This window comes from Mustela putorius, unplaced genomic scaffold (genome assembly GCF_011764305.1).
Source record: "Mustela putorius furo isolate JIRA1106 unplaced genomic scaffold, ASM1176430v1.1 tig00003858_pilon_pilon_pilon, whole genome shotgun sequence".
In the NCBI taxonomy this organism is placed as follows: Eukaryota; Metazoa; Chordata; class Mammalia; order Carnivora; family Mustelidae; genus Mustela; species Mustela putorius.
The window spans coordinates 48,657,728-48,676,026 of record NW_025422010.1 but is presented as its reverse complement, the minus strand read 5'-3'; the positions used below and the strand labels follow the sequence as shown (position 1 = coordinate 48,676,026).

Genomic DNA, 18,299 nt, shown 5'->3' with positions numbered 1-18,299 from the left:
AAGTATATATCATTTTAAAACATACCACTGATCCTAACTTCCAAACAAGGGTTCTCCCTACTCAACATTCTGTAAAATGGAGATGGTTTCAAATAATGTTATATGGTATTTATCTTTCTTCTGTACCTAACAGAGTTCCTATGTCTAACACTTCCTCCAGTAACACTTGTCATCACAGGTGATGTTTATCAGCAGGGATGAAGGATGAAGGTAGAGATGTAGTTTTAAAAAGTTTCCCCCACAAGCATCTCTGTTTCTCCATACTCCACTATACTGATCCAGCACAACCATGTGAAGTATGTGGTAAATTCTTCACGCAGGTTTGGTAAAGAAATTAAAAGACAGTTCGATATCACTTCTAACCTGATGAAATGATCTCGATTTTAATTAACATGTATTTATGTTGGAGATAATGTGAACAATTTGTATACATAAGCCTAATGGCCATTAAGCTGTAAAAGCTCATCGATTTCAAAAGGCATTTTGACATTTACAAAAGAAAATAGGGATCGTGAAGAGCAAACTGCAATTTAGAAGAGGCTGTTTGTTTCTCGAGGGGAAAAAACAAAACCGTTTACAAATCACAGAACAGTACAGCAGACTGGTTAAGGGGCACATGGGTTTCAGATCTAAGACAGGGAAGTAACCACAGTTTCCTAACTTATCAGGGGGCCGGCTGAAGAAGGTACTCCAGAGCTGCAGTTTCCCTGTCTTAAAGCGGGGAAAACAGCAGTCATCTCTCACGCAAAGCACGAGTGCCGAGCGAACCGAGGCATGCCAAGTGTCCTGCCACGGGCCCAGGGGCTGAGAGGGCTCCCCAAGTGGCAGTCAGGGCTCATGACAAATAGCGCCTTGAACTTGTCTGTTTTCAAAATTAAGAACGTGGCATATCAACTTTAATTTAATGCATTCAACAGATAAAAGCATTTACTCATTTTTATGTCCTAGCCAATTGTTCAATGAGAGACCAGATAAGAGTCTGTGAATGCACTTTGTTCGTGGTTCAGAATATCTTCTGCCACAAAACCCTTGAAGAATCCATTGAAATCCATCAGTCTTTTCTCCAGGAAACTACATACAATACATATACATATACATCAAATTCTGCAAAAAAATTTCAAGGAGGCCACGGTTCTTGGGTCAACATCTCCTGTTGTAAACTGAGAGGGTACGTATACAAGGAAAGCCTCCTGGAGGAAACAGCTTGGAATTCAAGACTTCATTCATACATGCATTTGAAAATTTTACTCTCCTACTTAGCCCTGTAAATGTCATATGAAAAGCAAGTTTTGCGGATCATAAAAATAGAAACTTCTTATAAACAGGTGACCTATTGTTCTCTCCCAGCATGTGCACATTCCTTAGGGCACGGCATTTTTAATTATAAGCCTTTCTGGGCATTTCCCGTCACTCGTGGTGGTAGGAACTATGTTTCATGCCAATTTCCATCTCCCACACCACTGAGCACAGTGCTCTGCACACATTATGGACCTACTATGGAACCATCTCCATGGTGACTGCATGGTTTTTTTTTTTTTTTAAGATTTTATTTATTTATTTGACAGAGAGAGATCACAAGTAGGCAGAGAGAGAGAGAGAGAGAGAGAAACAGGCTCCCTGCTGAGTAGAGAGCCTGATATGGTACTCAATCCCAGGACCCTGAGATCATGACGTGAGCCGAAGGGAGAGGCCTAACCCACTGAGCCACCCCGGTGACCCTGCATGTCCGTTTCGAACACTGCTCCCTGCTCCAGGTGGGAGGAATGAGGTTTCAGCATGTCAAGAAACCCACCACGTTTCTGTTATTCTTTCCTCTGAGAAAGTTTTAAGAGCCATGGAGAGAGCCCCCCTGCCGCTCTCTGCAGATACCCTGGAGCTCAAGCAGCAATGGGTGTGACCCAGGGGACAGGGCTCCCTGAAGGTGTGTCCCTGGGAAGCAGGGTTGTGAAGGGGCAGGAAGGCTGCCGTTCAGTACAACGTTCTACCGCGTTTCAGTCCTCACTCTGCTGAACTGCACTCCACTATTTCTGCGTTGAGTACAGGCAGGATTATTCTGCGATCCTAGGGACCTTGCTGATTTCTCACAGCCCCTGTGCGGGAACTCTGCAGGCAGCTCCCTTACCCACTCTGACAATTTTATCCGGAGAGCCAGAGTAAACCGTTAAGTGGCTGGTTTCTTGATGTTTTTCATCATTTTTCGACAAAGTAGGAAGGACAGCAGAGGGGATGTGATCACTTACCTTCCGAAGAAATGACAGAAAAGAAGAATGAGTAAGCATACTTCAAAAGACTGCTGGCCTTGCAATGGTCCAGCAGGGTACCTGCCTCTCTCCTGCCAAGTGTGATCTACCCTCACATGAGGCCCAGCCCAGCAGGAAGTGCAGGTTCCCTACAGCTCTGACATCCCCTCTCCTAAATCACTTTCTGTTTCATTCAATGATCTCATAAGTAAAATTCTTCTACAGCATCGCTCCTTCTTTAGTCGAGATCACAGTCTCTGGGTAACACAAAGCAAAGATCCCCACAGTTCTGGCAGGCCATGTACGGGGCAGCAGGAGAAGCAGAGAGAAAAATGGCCTATTTATCACACACATTTTAAACCTACTAAACTAGAGTCTGGGTTATTTTTCACTGGTCAGTCTTGGAATTATAAAGACAGAAGAATGTTAAAATTCCACATCCATCTCTGACAACTTATCCCAAGCAAAACATGTAAAATAAGAGAAGATGAAGAGGGTTCTCGAGTTGAACATTTTGATTTCTAACGTGGCTGACTAATAAGATGCTTATGACTTTAACGCTACCAGGAATAACGACCCTGATGTCCTGAAGGAATACTCTGGATACCTAAGGCTTCAAACTTCCTAATCACAGACTCTTGCGGATGATATTAAGGACTGAGCCTTGAAGAAATGGTTATTATGATAATCCAAAGGGAGAGGTAAATTTAAAATTCCTTTTCAACTTTAACTATATTCTCTACTTTGGGGTTTATCTGACTTATGTTTCCATAAGAGATAGCTGCTCTGCAACATGGACCAAGGTAATAAAAAAAACCTAAAATTCACATACCCATCGTATCCTCCCTTTTGACAGGAAAAGTCTCATGACAATTTTATGAACTTTATCTCTCAGAATTTTCCTTAAACCTATGGTACCCAATAAAAGTTGTATTTTAATCTGTATAAGATGAAATCTAATTTTGTATAAAAATATGTATTTATTTTATGTAAATGCCCCACAATTCCACAGTGCCTCACTGAATAAGCAAGACAGAGAATGATGTTATTATTGGCCATCATGACTGATTCCTTCATAAAAGGCTCTTTAATGGCAGTATTTAAAAGTTCAACTGGACTGACATTCATTCAAGGATTTCCGCAATTTGGTCCCAACCTATCCATCCAAAGATTCATGCAATTAACTATTTACAGAGTGTTGTTCTACAATACTAAATGCTGGAGAAACAAAAGGAAAGAAGACTAAGTCCTTTCCCTCATGGAAATGCATTCGAGTTCAGGAGACAGTTGAGCAAACAGGTAATTTGAATACATTCTGAATAGTGTTAGAATATTTAAAAGCACAAGGTGTACAGAAAGAACTTAATAGGGGCACTTAACCCTGTCCTAGAATTATGAGAAGGAGTCCAGGGAAAGGTGACTTCTATACCCAAACCTGAAGACTGAGTACGAATTAACTACTCAAAGGAGAAGACTGTGGAAAGAATGCATTCCAGACAGAGAGAAGAGCATGTCTAAAGCCCAGGAAATGAGAAAGTGGCCAAATCAAGGGGTTATACATAGTTCAGAAGAGCTGGAAATTCTGTTGGGGAAAAAGGAAGAGGTTGAGGTATTGGGCAATGGGGAAAAGAGGACAGGTGGGTGAAACAGAACAGTGAGAGGCGAAGCAGGACAGGGTATCAGAGCCCAATCACAAAGAGCCTCATTTGCCATGATGGAAGTTTGTTAATTCTGGTGACAATGGGGAACCACTGCAAGTTTTAAGCAAAGGAGAGGTTTGATTAGATTTTCATTTTAGGAAGATCAATATTTGGGTTGTCTTGTAATTATAAAGGGGTAAAGCTACTGCCTTTTCATTCTGATCTACTCATTCCCAGACAAACAGATTAATTAGAATCACAGAATTTTCATATTGAAAGGACCTGAGAAAAACAGCATCCATTCCCGTGCTTCATATGAGATAACTGACAACTGTAGAAGGCAAGTGGACATGCCCAATGGGCCAGTGTACAGGTCTGAACACAACCTGCATCTTTATGACCATGCTTTTATTCCTGATGCTCTACCCAGCTATGGATTCAAATCTATACCCTTTATGATCAATCTCCTTCTCCTCAGTGAAAGCCTGATTTCAACTGCAGTTACTAGTGTCTCCTGCAAACAGAAGGTCAAATAAAATATATCCTTCATCTTTTCTCACACAATGAGAAGATTGCCATCACTGGTTCAACAGCTAAATATAACCATAGTAAGATCCACAGTAAGAGCAGTTGTCTTGGCTCTAACTTAGTTGCATTGTGGTCACAAAATGGCCTACTGAGCATCTAGACTGTTCTCCTTATCTTCCCTGCCTACCTTAGAATGAAATCCTTTTTTAATATAGCAATCGCTATCCAAACATTTCTCAAATAACAATCATCTGGCATTTATTTCATTTTTTAAAGCTAATTTTATTTATTTTTATTACTTTTCACATCTGCTAAGTGAGTAAGTTCCCTAGGGCATATGAAATTTTTTGAAAATACTTCCGTTTGGCATAAGGCTTAGCATCATGCTTTGTATTCAGTTATCACTTAATAATTGTTGCTTTGGCAAATACTAAGAATTACTTTACCCTGTGCGTACCTAGCACAGTCAACAAAATTATACACAGATCACAAATTTCCAAAAGTCTACTACAAACCTATGCTGGCCTGTGGGGATGTTTCCATGGCTCTGTGGTGAAATGGCAAAAATATATACAATGCCAAAAAATAAAAACAATGCAGGAAGTCTTTTTCATAAAGCTAAATTTATTCAATTTAAAGGGTTGCTTGGGTGGCTCAGTCTGTTAAACCTCCAACTCTTGATTTCAGCTCAGATCAAGATCTCAGAGTTGGGAAATCCAGCCCCACTGCTCTCAGTGGGGAGTTTGCTTGAGATTCTCTCTTTCTCTCTCTCTCTGTCTCTGCCCCTATCCCTCCCGCCCCCACATGTGTGTGCTTTCTCTTCCTCTAAAATAAATAAATAAATCTTTTAAAAAATATTGACGAGGATAGTGCTATTTTTTAAATGTCTGTTGTGAGCAAAAAAAAAAAAAAAATGTAAAACACTTTTTCATACTCTCGGATTTTACTTTTTGAAATTTTACTTGCCCATAATATCTGAAGTTTGGAAACCATTACCATTTATAATAAATGGTAATACAGGGGGTACACAAAGTAATACAGAATAATACAGAGGGAACAGAGTGCACCTTCTCCCACCATGGAGTATCACAACTAAGATTTCTACTACGGGTCCCTGGCTCTTACCTGAGAATGCCAAGAAGCTCCTAATTCACTTTGTTACAGGATAGGATTCAGCGTTATTCAGGTAATTCTGGGACCATATTAAAGATCCATTTATCAAATTACTAGTCTTTCTCACCCACGAGATAGGTAAGTAATCAATACTCTGGCAGCTTCATAGTGGGATCTAGCAGATAACACACCACCACCACATCACCATGTATGTCCAGCCAGAAGTAATACACTACCGAAACTGCAGACATGCTCAGAACAGTGGAAAACAAGTCAAAATAAAAAAAAAAAAAAAACGCTTTGAAAAGCAGAAAGCACTAAAATCCAGCACTGGATAAGTCACAATTTACTTAGAACCTCTGGCTGTTTGAATTCTGTTGTCACACAGTCAAGAGTAAAAACAACTGCTCATATTTTCGTGCTATTTTATTCCAAGCTTTTTAGCTCAAGCGTTTTTTTGAAAAGTGCTCCACCTTTATTCTGTTTTTTTTAAAGTGCTACATAAGAGCAAAGCTGCAAGACAATTATTTACGCTTTGCTGTAACAGCAAAATACTAAAAATGAGAAAAGGACGGAGAGAGAGAGGAAAATAAAGCTAGGAGAGCAGTGATTAAAGAGCTGACAGTTCTACCAAGACTACCTTGTTGCTTTGGCAAGATAAATACTGCTCCATCATGAACTGACCAGTGAGAAAACACCAATTCAAAACATTTTTGTACTATTTGGTTGGTAATGACGACTAGCTCTTTCAAAAGACTAAACAAGGCAACACACACACACACACACGTGTACGTGTGCGCTATTACTTAGGTAATAATGAATTTGTCTTCTGGGGCATTTCTTCAACCTTATCATAAAGTGTAGATTCCCTTTCCTAATTTAACAGTTACTTCATGCTTTTTATTAAAAAATGACTTGGTTTTGTGCAAACAGGTTAACAGTTTTTAATAACTGCATTAATAGGCACCTTACATTTATGGAATGCTTACTTTATGAAAACACATTAACTATAAAAACTATAGTTCTATATTTCTATATGCACTGGGTGTTGTTTTAAGCACCATATGATAATAAATAACACTTATCTTAGTTTTTTCTCCTCTTGCATTTCTAACATGGGTGGAGACTAAACCTGACAGTAGTGGTGTCTTGCGTTCACTGCTTTTATTCACTTATTCACACACACACACACAGGGGCAACTGCCAATTATGTACACCAATACAACACTTTTAATACTAACCGAAACCTTGATTTTCATACACAGATCCTACTAACACAACATGTTCATGACATGAACATGAGAATCGTGTAGTAGTGTTTCCTTACATCGTTTCTCTTTGTGCTGAAATAGCACTAAATAGGAAAGGATCACTTAAAAAGTTGTAAAATTGATATTTTTGTTCCAGTTCTCCATTTATAATTTTTATTTCCTTTGGGGGAAAGCTAACTACCCCCCCTACCCATACTTCCTCGACATGTGAAGACCTTTATAGGAGTCCTGTGGTTACCTCATAGGCAGATTCTAGAACGAACTATTACCAGCCCTCTAGCAAGCAGCACACCCTGAATGAAGAAGGAAAGAGCACTGGCTAACTGCGGACCGGACTGAGTGGTGTGGAGCACTGAGCATGAGAAGGGGGCGGGGCACCTCTGTTAGGAGCGCTTCCTTGCTGCAGACAAGGGAACCTGGATTTTAGGGCAGCCAATGCTTTTGGAAAACCAGTAGCCACAGGGAGGAGTTTAAAGAACTAGAAATTAAAAGAGAAGCTGGAGTCATGCCATTTTTATCAAGGAAGAATGAAATTTGCTTACTGGAATTATTACAAAGTCATAGTATTTCAGAGAATTTTTCAAAGAGTCCTTAGAGAGCCTTCATTATTGTCGTGGCTGTCCCACTGGTAGGTAATATACAAACCATTTTCTTGAGCTCTGGTCCCTCCTAGGCCAGTCAGGCTAGTCAATGGGCCTAGTTAGAAGAAACTTGTTCCTCTCACTTAAAAAATACCATGAATGAAGAAATGGCCACGAATCACCCTTGGCTCTGAATAGCAGAGGAGGGGGGGAAAGGTCATATTAAAAAAAATGCGTTAATTAATAGTTCAATTACGAGGAAATTCCTATGGGAGAACACATTATATGCACTTTAAACCAAATGAATTTATGATGATTTATGCCATTACAATGAGTGCAAAATGAATTAATAATGATTGGCCACTTATTTCAAAGTGTAACCAAGTGAAGGAAGCCTTTTCCCACTTGTTCATGTCCATCAAAGAACAAGGATGGCAGAGTGCCATCTGGAATTCTGTTCCTTTGCTTTATACAGTAACTTGATTTAATTAAAAATAATTCCAATCTAGTGTGCATTATTCATGGATATGGACTAATTAACAAATACTTCTATAATAAATACCTTGTATTAATGCAGTTATTAAAAACTGTTAACCTGTTTGCACAAAACCAAGTCATTTTTTAATAAAAAGCATGAAGTAACTGTTAAATTAGGAAACCAATTTAACAAAAATATTTAAAAACTCATTAATCTACTATCCATTTTATCAAAACAGTCCTATTTCAATGTAATTTGCTATTTCTTGTCCTATAATCAGAAGACTCTAAAATCCCAATGCTCTTTGATTCAAAGTACATTTTTTTTCAATTCTGCTGAATTTCAAATTGTGTCATACCACGAAATTTAAAATTAGTTTGGCTTTTAGTATTTGATATATTTTGGATGGCAAACTAAGATTAGGGAGTCTTACCTTCCTATGAACAAAATGATACGATTTATTGCAGATAGCCTTTTTCTGCCTTAGGAATGTAAAGACTGCTGATTTTTGGACAATCTGAGAGTCAGCAATAAATACTTCTATGCCTTGTTCTCAAAAGGTGCAGATGGCTAAACAGCGTGAATGAGTGGATGGTGGATGGTGGCAGGCAAAAACACACCAGGGTTTAAGTTCTAGCTCTAGTGCCTACTAGCTAAGTGAGCCTCTTCATGCAGTGTTCACTAGTGCTTGCTGTGTTCCAGGCACTGTTATTAAGCACGGGTCAACAAGATCTGTGCTCTCACGGAGCTTACATTCCAGCTGGGCCAGAAGGACCAAAAGAACAAATAGATACGTCAAGGAGTATGAAGTCCTGCGAAGAAAAATAAAGCAAGGTAAGAGCCTAGAAAGTGAGAAAAGGACTCTGCAGAAGGTGACATCTGAACAAAGGCCTGAGTGAAATGAAAGAGAGGCATGTCAGCATGTGTGGGAGAAGCATTCTAGGCGGAGGGGATGGCACAAGGCCCTGTGGTAGGCAGGGATCTCTAACGGCCAGCAGGAAGTCCAGAGTGGTTAGATGGCAGTGAAGACGGATGAGGGAAAAGGACATGAAATCAGAGAGTCAGTCTTGGGATGGATCACACAAGGTCTTCTCCCTGTGGGGCTATAAGTGTTATGAGAAACTCATGGAAGTTATGTGGAGGAGAGCGACATGACCCGCTGACAGCCAGAAAGGATCGGGGTGCTACGTACAGAACAGACTGAGGCAGTTGGGGGGAGTGAGTCACATAAGGGAGGCCAACTGTGAGGTTCTTAAAATGGTTCAAGCAAGAGATAATGATGGCATGGACTAAAACAGTAGTGACACAGTTCTCATACTGTGTAAACTCTGGATTAAAAAAAAAAAATTAGAAGATAGAGCAGACAGGATTCACTGAGGGACTGGATGTAAACACAGGATGGAAAGAGAAGCAAAATGGATTCTAGGCATTTGGGCATGAAGAGTTATGTGAATGGTGGTGACACTCACTAAATGAGTAACAACAGGAGAGAAGGTGTTGTTGTTGTTTAATTTGTTTTTGAAGTAGGAACAATAATCCAAATTTTCATTTTAGGCACTTCCAGTTTGAGATACGTGTCAGACATGTGAAGGTAGATTTTCAGATAAACCACTGGATATATGAGTGTGGAGACTGGTGTAGAAACCAGGGCTGGAACTGAGAAGTTAGAAATCACACAATACACACGCGCTGAAGCCACGGAACTGGAGGTAATGCCTGGGGAATGAGGATAGGTACAAAGGAAAGAGGGGGAACACCAAGACTGAGTACAAGTGGCAAATGAAGCAGGAGAAATGGGAAAGGACAATGTCAGAGAAACCCAGAAGAGGTGCAGGTTTCACATAGCTGAATTACGTGCTACCAAGAGACAGACAAGAGGAGAGACGAGAGCTGAGATTTGCTTAGTGGCTTTGGGAACATGTAAGTCACTGGTTATCTTGCAGAAAAGGTTTCAGTAGATTGAAAGTCAGAAAAGTCTGAATGAAGCAGGTTCAGGAAAAAGACGGTGACTGAGAAAGCGGGGAAGGTAAGCTGCATGAGTATTTGGTACAGAATGTATACAATTATGCAGGCTAGACTATGTGTATTTTCCTACATCAGTGATTTCTTAATAACTCTGATAGTTATGCGGTGTTCACATTACCTTCTCCAGACACATACGATGGATGAAACAGATAGGAGTGTCTGGTTAATGTGACATCTATTTCTCAGTGTGTTCCACACATATCTTCTACAGCCTTCTCCAAATCTCATCACCTCCATGAACCAACCAATCACAGTGAGTCTCTGGCCTTCAAAGCAGGGACTGGTCTTTCCAGAGATGAAGCCCCCCAACATGGCAGCTTCATTCATGTCCGATCAGGAATGCATCACAAGCCTTCCTGGTCATCTATACACCATTAAACATCCTGTGAGAGGGGCTTGCCAGATGGATCATAGGATTCTGAAGATGCTGATGTACCTTTCCAAAATTACTGACTTACTGCTTGATCAAAGCCTCATGCTCAGTTCTTTTGCCCATTTATAATACTCAAGGGGCTTTAGAATTTAATTATTAAAAAGTACATGAAAACTAAATAAATAAAATCTTAAAAAAGGGGGGCAGTGCCTGGGTGGCTTAGTCAGTTAAGCTTCTCCCTTTGGCTCAGGTCATGATCCCAGAGTCCTGGGATGGAGCCCCGCACCAGGCTCCCTGCTCAGCGGGGAGTCTGCTTCTCCCTCTCCCTCTGCCTACCCTCCCCCTCCCTGCTTATACTCTCTCTCTGTCCAAAAAATAAAATCTTAAATAAAAATTAAAAATGCATGAAATAAAAAACATTGACCTTTCCCCCAAAATACCATTTTCTTTTTCATTTGTTTGATAGACATATCACAGGCAGGCAGAGAGGCAGACAGAGAAAGGCAGACAGAGAAAGGCTCTCTCTCGCTGAGCAGAGAGCCCGATGCGGGGCTCGATCCCAGGAACCTGGGACCATGACCTGAGCCCAAGGCAGAGACCTTAACCCACTGAGCCACACAGGTGCCCCCCAAAATACCACTGTTAACCAAAAGTATGGGAAAACTGAAATACTTCATGATAATTTCATAAAGAGCATACTCTCAATGTAATTTTATAAGTAGTCTAGTGAAGATGAAAATAGTATGCACAATTAGTTGATCTCTTTTCTAATAAACACAGTAAAACATTCACCTGGAACAAAGAGCTGCTGAATGTTAACCCTTCACAGATAGATCATCAAAGATGAGAAACAGCTAGCTGCCCTTAGCAGACACTAAATATTAAGTCAGCTGTGAGATGAAGACCAGAGTAACCCTAGGAGAAATAAATTCAGAATCGCTTTACATGCGAGCAAATAAACAAATGCTAACAATCTCAGTGCGAGCATTCTAAATGTTTCCTTTCTACACATTTGTTTTATTGAAGTTGAGCAAGGGAGGAAAAAAAAAAGATGAGCAAACAAAAGTCACTCTGCTACCCGTTTCTCAGTCTGGACATCTTTGTTTAAGCTTTGACTTGGCTTAAATGAACGAATTAATATTGACAAAAACATCAACTAAGCTAATGAGTTGTTAGTTAAGGCAATAAACATGTCACATTAGAGTCAGCGCAGTAAAGAGGTAATTAGCCCTGGAAAAGCCCTGCTGATTGGAGCTGTTGAGATCCTCTGCTCTTAACCTTTGAGTCCATTATCCAGCCCAGGAGTGGTGGCTATGTTAATGGAACTCGCTGGTAAACAGCAGCCGGGCTGGCGCAGCTAGACCTGCAGCCAAATTCTGGGATGAAAGGGGCGCTGGTAGGCTTACAAGACCGCCATCAACAAAGCTCCATGCTCTTTGAGGAACAGACATTCATGTCCAACAGAGAAGGCAAATATATTTCCAAAGAAATATTTGTGCGTATATATATATTTTTTTTAACAAAAAAATACTTAGCAATATATTAAGTAACATTCAATGAGACGAAGGAAGTCACTTTAATCACAAAATACTCTCCAATCTACAAATAAGGATGCCCTGACCCTTTCAAGATAAAGCACAAGATACTATAGTATGATGAACTCCTAAGCTATAAAAGCAACCAAGATCACAATTAAAAATCATAGCTAATAATTTACATTCATTTAAGACCAAAAAAACCCACATGCCATTATACCTCTAAAATACCTATGTTTACATGAATAATTACAAATGTTCCTTCAGAGCAGTTTGCTCTGTAAGATTTTTCTTTTTATTTTTTTTAAACTTCTCACTAATTTTACTGATGGGGCTTTGAAACAACACTAACATTTCAAAGTCCATGCTGAAAAAGAAATTAGATTCTTATAGAAATATCACAAATAGGAAGAGAGAACCTCCACAGGAATTAAAACCCAGAATATGTATAAATAAAATGTCTACTCTCTCAATTACTGGATCATGACTGAAATAAAGTAAAAGACCATACTGGAGAGTACAATGTGAACTTGCATAATAAATTCCAAAAAAATTGTCAAGTGGACTAAATTTTGACACTGCTTCTAATATTATGTATGCCTATAAGTGTATTAATTGATACTAATATATGCATTGAAATAGGTTAAATCAAATTCATATTATCAGGAAATACATATTTTTTGCCTCTTCGAAACTTGTCTTTGAGCTTAAAAGCAAACATACACATTCAAGATAAATATTACACTGCCACTCATTTTGCATACTTTAATAATTTTATGCTATTTGCTTTTACAGAGGAAGAAAATGTTCCATCCTAATTCTGTTATTACGTAAGTTTGATGGTGGAGTGGTCAGATAGGCAGTTTCTTGCCACTACTCTGTGCATGTATGTGCAGTCTGTGTCTGGGTGTTAGAGGAGGAGAGATGTGGGACATTTACTATACAGTAAATCAATATGTGCTCTCTTTTCTCGGGCTGAGTAATTTCGAAAGGGACAGGAAGCAATTAGCTCCCTCATACCTTACTGGGCAGTGTATGGTTTTAACATTTTTCCCCCTCAACACAGCTTTCTACTGAATTTGCAAAAACAGCTGTATATGGCTTAATTTTCCTTAATTAATTCTTTTACATAATTAAATTTAGACTGAAAAGCACTATATACCAGTCTTCATTTTCAATGAAAGAAGAATCAAGAAGTAATGCTGCAAACTAAAATAAGAAATACTATTTTTTGTTGTTTTATTGTCCCTGACAGCTAAGTGTAACCTGTAAAAAATACATGACAGTATTTACTTCTTCTATTAGACAGAAAACATATAAAAATGCACAAATACTTCAAAGTTGTCTAGGAGCAATAAAGAAAAATAAGGTTGTCAAAATATTTTTAAGACTACACCCATACAATAAATCCATAGCTGTAATTATTCATATAATTTCATATCTAAGCAGTGTATCACAGAACAATAGTGTTCAATCTTTATTCTATCCTAACATACTTGCAGAATGTGACATATTACCAAATCATTTCTTAATGTGACGGAATGAGGGTAACGAAATCGGAGGGAAGCAGAGTGCCATAAACATAATTTGATGTGTTAACCCACTTCACACCCTGCCCTTCCCACTTGCAGTCAGAAGACCATAGTCACCACCTCACCCGGTCCCCTATACCATTCCGTGACTGAAAATCCATGGAGCACGGTATAAAGCTTTGAAGTATGATCTAAATTCTAATCATACACCCACAATTTGCTAAGTTAGATCTCAGTCAATATGAACTGGGTATTAGTTGCCTCATCTGAGATAAAATGAGATGGAGAAAAGACTTCTTTCTTGAGTTGACAGTAATATTAAATGACAGAACACGCATCAAGCCTAAAACGGGGTGGGCTCTTAATAAATTCTTCTTCAGCTTCCTGAACACAACTACACAAAAACTGTTAATTATTTTCCTCAATCACAGACATTTATTTGTATATTATCCTAAGACTTCAAAAATTACTTTTGAAAAAAGGGGAAACTAGTGTGACTCTAGTCCTATTAAAAATATGTAATATCAAGGGGCGCCTGGGTAGCTCAGTCGGTGAAGCGTCCCACTTTGGCTTAGGTCATGATCTTGGGCTCATGAGATTGAGCCTGACGCTGGGCTCTGTGCTTAGTGGGGAGTCTGCTTGAGATTCTTTCTCCCTCTCCCTCTGTCCCTCCCCTGACTCACTCCCCTGCTCTCTTTCTCAAATAAGTAAAATCTTTAAAAAAAATTTTTAATATATGTAATATCAAGCATTTTACCACTCAGAAAAAAACAATAAAATAAATGAAAGAACAGAAGAAAAGTGGTAAAAAGGAAAATTATATTTGCTGCCTGGTGCGTGGCATGTACTGTTTTGAATGCTTTACCTCTAGGGTTTCAATTAATGCTCAAAATAGCCCTGGGAGGAATATATTAGTTTCAGTTTTGAAGATGAGGAAAACCGCTTCTCAGAAACCTTAAATACCTCATTCTAGATCATACTATGAATAATGCCAAATAGGGTTTACCTGACATGAAATCCTCTATTCCGTTCATTATACTTTATACAGTAGTTATTTAAAAATAATAGGCTATGCCATATTCCAGACTTAAGATGTTATCTGCAAATGACTTTGTTTAATACTGCAAATGAAATACACCATATTATTTCTCACCTGGTAATCCCAGAAATCATAAATTGGCTTCATGATGATCGAGAAAGCACTGAATCATTTTAGCATACATGAGAAGTAAAAAGCCTAACCAGCAGAGCCCCTCAAGGAATACCGACATTGTTTATCTGAATAATCTGCATATATTAACACATAACGAGAAGACAGAGAAAGGCAAACAAATATTCTAACACTGGTTTTCTAACCTTTTCCCTGTTAACTCTGACCTAGTTAAACTGGGTTAGCAATGCTATTTTTCTTCCTCTCAAAATCTATAGAGGGTGAATCAAATGTGAAAGCAAGATCAATTCTGTTCTAAGACAGTAAATGAGCTTAAGATCAGACCTGTTTCAGTTTATGAAGAGAATCTAATTATGCTAGTTTAAATATATGTTCACAGAACTATATTACAGAGTCAGGAAAAAGAGAAAATACCCTCACTCACCCCACTGACAAGCAAATTTCATGGGCACTGATAGGGTAAAAAAAAATATCAGGCCCCCAGGCTACATGTTCCATAAAGCCAAAGCTACAGAGCAAAATATCTTCGCCCATCATACTTTTGTGAGAGTCAAGAGCTGGAATAGTCCAACCTCATTCCATTCATTCCAACAGAGTCTCCAAGAGGTTGTGTTATTTTACATTAAAGAGCAAGTGCTATGGCCTTCCAGAGGCCAAAGCTCCCAGCTCAAAACCCAGCATTCCCTCTATGGTAATAACAAGGTCTCCACAAGTGAGGTTCAAAATGATCGTCATCATACTGCATCAATCACAACCATATCTCAGCAATGGGCACACTGTCTGGTACCGAGGAAGCAAAAATTAAAATATTTGTGGAACAAATAAATGGACTTGATTTACACTTTACCGTCCACATTTTAACCACTTTTCAAGAGTCTTGGTTAAATTTTCTTTTATTTACCAAGCTTTGCTGGTCACTCCCAACTATTGTGTCCCTGAGTTTCTGGAGCACATCTTGTTCATTCTAAGAAATACTAGACTTACAAAGTCTGTTCCAAGAAATACTAGACTTAGAAAGCGCCGAATTACATAAGATTTCAAAGATGGTCTGGCCCAGAAGTGTCCAATCCTCGTATTTAGGATCACCTGACAAGCTTAATGAAAACCCAACTTTGTGGCTTCATGGAGACCTCCAGAGTGAGAATGCAGAGTCAGGCGGCACAGAGTTCCCTCCTCTGTGCGGCAAACAGTTCCACTCTAAGATATCTTGTTTATTATGAAAAATTTCAAACATATACAAGAAGAGTATAGTAAGCCTTGCTGTAGCCATCATCCAGCTTCCAGAGTTTTCAATACCTGGTTAATCCTGTTTGGCCCTATACCCTCACCCACCCTCCCCAGCACCCTGAATTACTTTGTAGTACACCTCAACTACGATTCTTCAGTACATATGTCTAAAAGATTGGGACTTACAATAAATATAATCACAATTATTATTACCACAGCTAAACAAAATGATCAATTATTCCCTATCATCAAATAGCCAGGCCGTCAGCTTTCATATCTTGTTTTCTTCCTGTTGCCCTAACTCTCTCTTCCCTCTCACCTTCCTCCTTTGTCTCTCCAATCATAATCCAACTATGTCTCTTAAATCTCAATCTAGGGGCGCTTGGGTGGTTCAGCTGGTTATGACTGACTCTTGATTTCGGCTCAGGTTATGATCTCAGGGCTGTGAGACAGAGCCCTGCATGCTGCTACCCATCTCCTCGAGTGTGTGAACATACACTCTCTGAAAAAAAAAATTTCAATCTATAGGTTGCTCCCCAGCCTCTGCTTTTCGGGAAGAAATCAGTTCTTTTGTCCCACAGAGTTTTTTAAAATCCAGATCCTGCTGATTATTCCTTTATTCTTATATTCTTCTGACCTCTGTGTGTCCTATAAACTGATAGAACAGATTCAGGTTTGAATTTTTATTTTACTATTTTTACTAATTCTTATTTTTGCTATTTACTATTATTATTTTTATTTTTACTCTTTCTTACTTAACTATTACTATTTTTACTATTTTAATTTTTACTATTTTATTTTTACTATGTTCTTATGTATTTCCATTCAAAAGTAAATAACGTCTGGCTGTCTCTTTTTGGGGGTCACGAGGAGTGACTGCTTTAAGTTCATTAATTGACGAGGGTGGCAGAGTGGTGATATTCTATTACCCTTTCTTCATGCATTTTGCTAGAACACTTCTAAAGAAGCATTTTCTCTCATCAACCATTTGATTCCTCTGAGTTACATTTATACAGAAAACATAGGATTAATATTTATTTCCCTTTATTTACCAAATTTTCAAAATTATAAGTTAATTCTCTTGCTTCATTCAAAAGTGACACTGAAATTTGTGTGGTCCCCCACCCCAGGATCATTCTGAACTCTCGATAAAAATGACATGTTTCTCTGTTCCAATCCACTGCTGTTATTTGTGTTGTTTTTTTTACTTTGTTTATGGTATCTTATATAAATAAATACAGAAATTGCTTCTGGAATCTGAGTCACTGTGTACAGAGGTATTTCCACATTAGACTAGTTTTCTGTGAGCACTTTTATGATTTTACAACAAATATAAATAAAATCTCAAGTAGAATCATTACCAGGAAATAGAAAGTAGATTGCATGTCTTAAGTTCTAAGTTCTTAGGGCACTAACATCTGTATTTTTATTTATTTATTTTAAAAAAGATTTTATTTATTTATTTGACAGAGATCACAAGCAGGCAGAGAGGCAGGCAGAGAGAGAGAGGGAAGCAGGCTCCCGGCTGAGCAGAGAGCCCGATGTGGGGCTCGATCCCAGGACCCTGAGATCATGACCTGAGCTGAAGGCAAAGGCTTTAACCCATTGAGCCACCCTGGTGCCCCACATCTGTATTTTTAAGTCCATCAGAATAAAAGTAGTTAGAAACAAAACAGAAATCCTAATACCACCTCCTAAAAATTATCTATAATCATAAAGGGAACTAATACAATGCAGGAGTTTCTCAATTGTTTTAGATATTTCTTAAGATTTTAGGCTTAATTTTAACTTTCAGCCTTTTTCATCAAAGTTCTGCCTTCTACATACTCTCTAAGCCATACTTACCTTTCAGTATCTGTGAGAAGATCTATATACCCTCTTACCCTACGTGTTAATAGCATCATGCCAATTTTCTGCCCTCAGAATATCTGCCCTAATATTTACTTCAACCTGGTTCATTCCTTCCAATCTTCTCACTGTTCTGTAAAACAAGAATTTTTTAAATGACCACACCACAAAGATTCTCGCCATTTCGAGGGAAAAGGGCCAAAGGAAACGATATTTGAAAATGATGTTTCCTCAGTATGATAATGCATTTAAACATGAATTTCCACAGTCACTTAATAATTATAATTGAGAGCAAAAGACTCTGCATACTGGATTCCTTTCTCTCAGTAACACACTTAACTTGGTTTCCACATGTGGAAGTCAGGAATAACGGCCTATCTCCAGTGTTTTGTGAAAGTACGACAATGTCCCATGTAAAATCATCTGAGTATCTTGGAATCAAAAGACCATGCAAAACACGTAATTGCCAAAAAAGTTAGGCTAATGTTGTTACCAAGTGTGGAAGCAATTAAGGGCAAAATACTTCCATTTAACAGCTTCATTAACAGCTGAGGTTCTAAATCATAACACTGCATTAAAAATTAGTCTTCGCATTTTCATATTCAAGATAAAAGAGTTCTATAAACTTATCAACCCATTAACTATAAGCATCGCATTAAACGGAAAACTGTGAATCATTACAAAGGAGTTTTCTGGATGGCTCACTGTAATCTAAATATACTGTGAACCATGGTAAG

General features: G+C 38.6%; 1 protein-coding gene across 4 annotated transcripts in view; it reads right to left on the bottom strand.

Moving 5' to 3' along the window:
* Window positions 1-18,299, bottom strand: part of WDR7 (WD repeat domain 7) — a 365,672-nt gene that overhangs the window by 110,881 nt on the left and 236,492 nt on the right. The window lies entirely within an intron of this gene.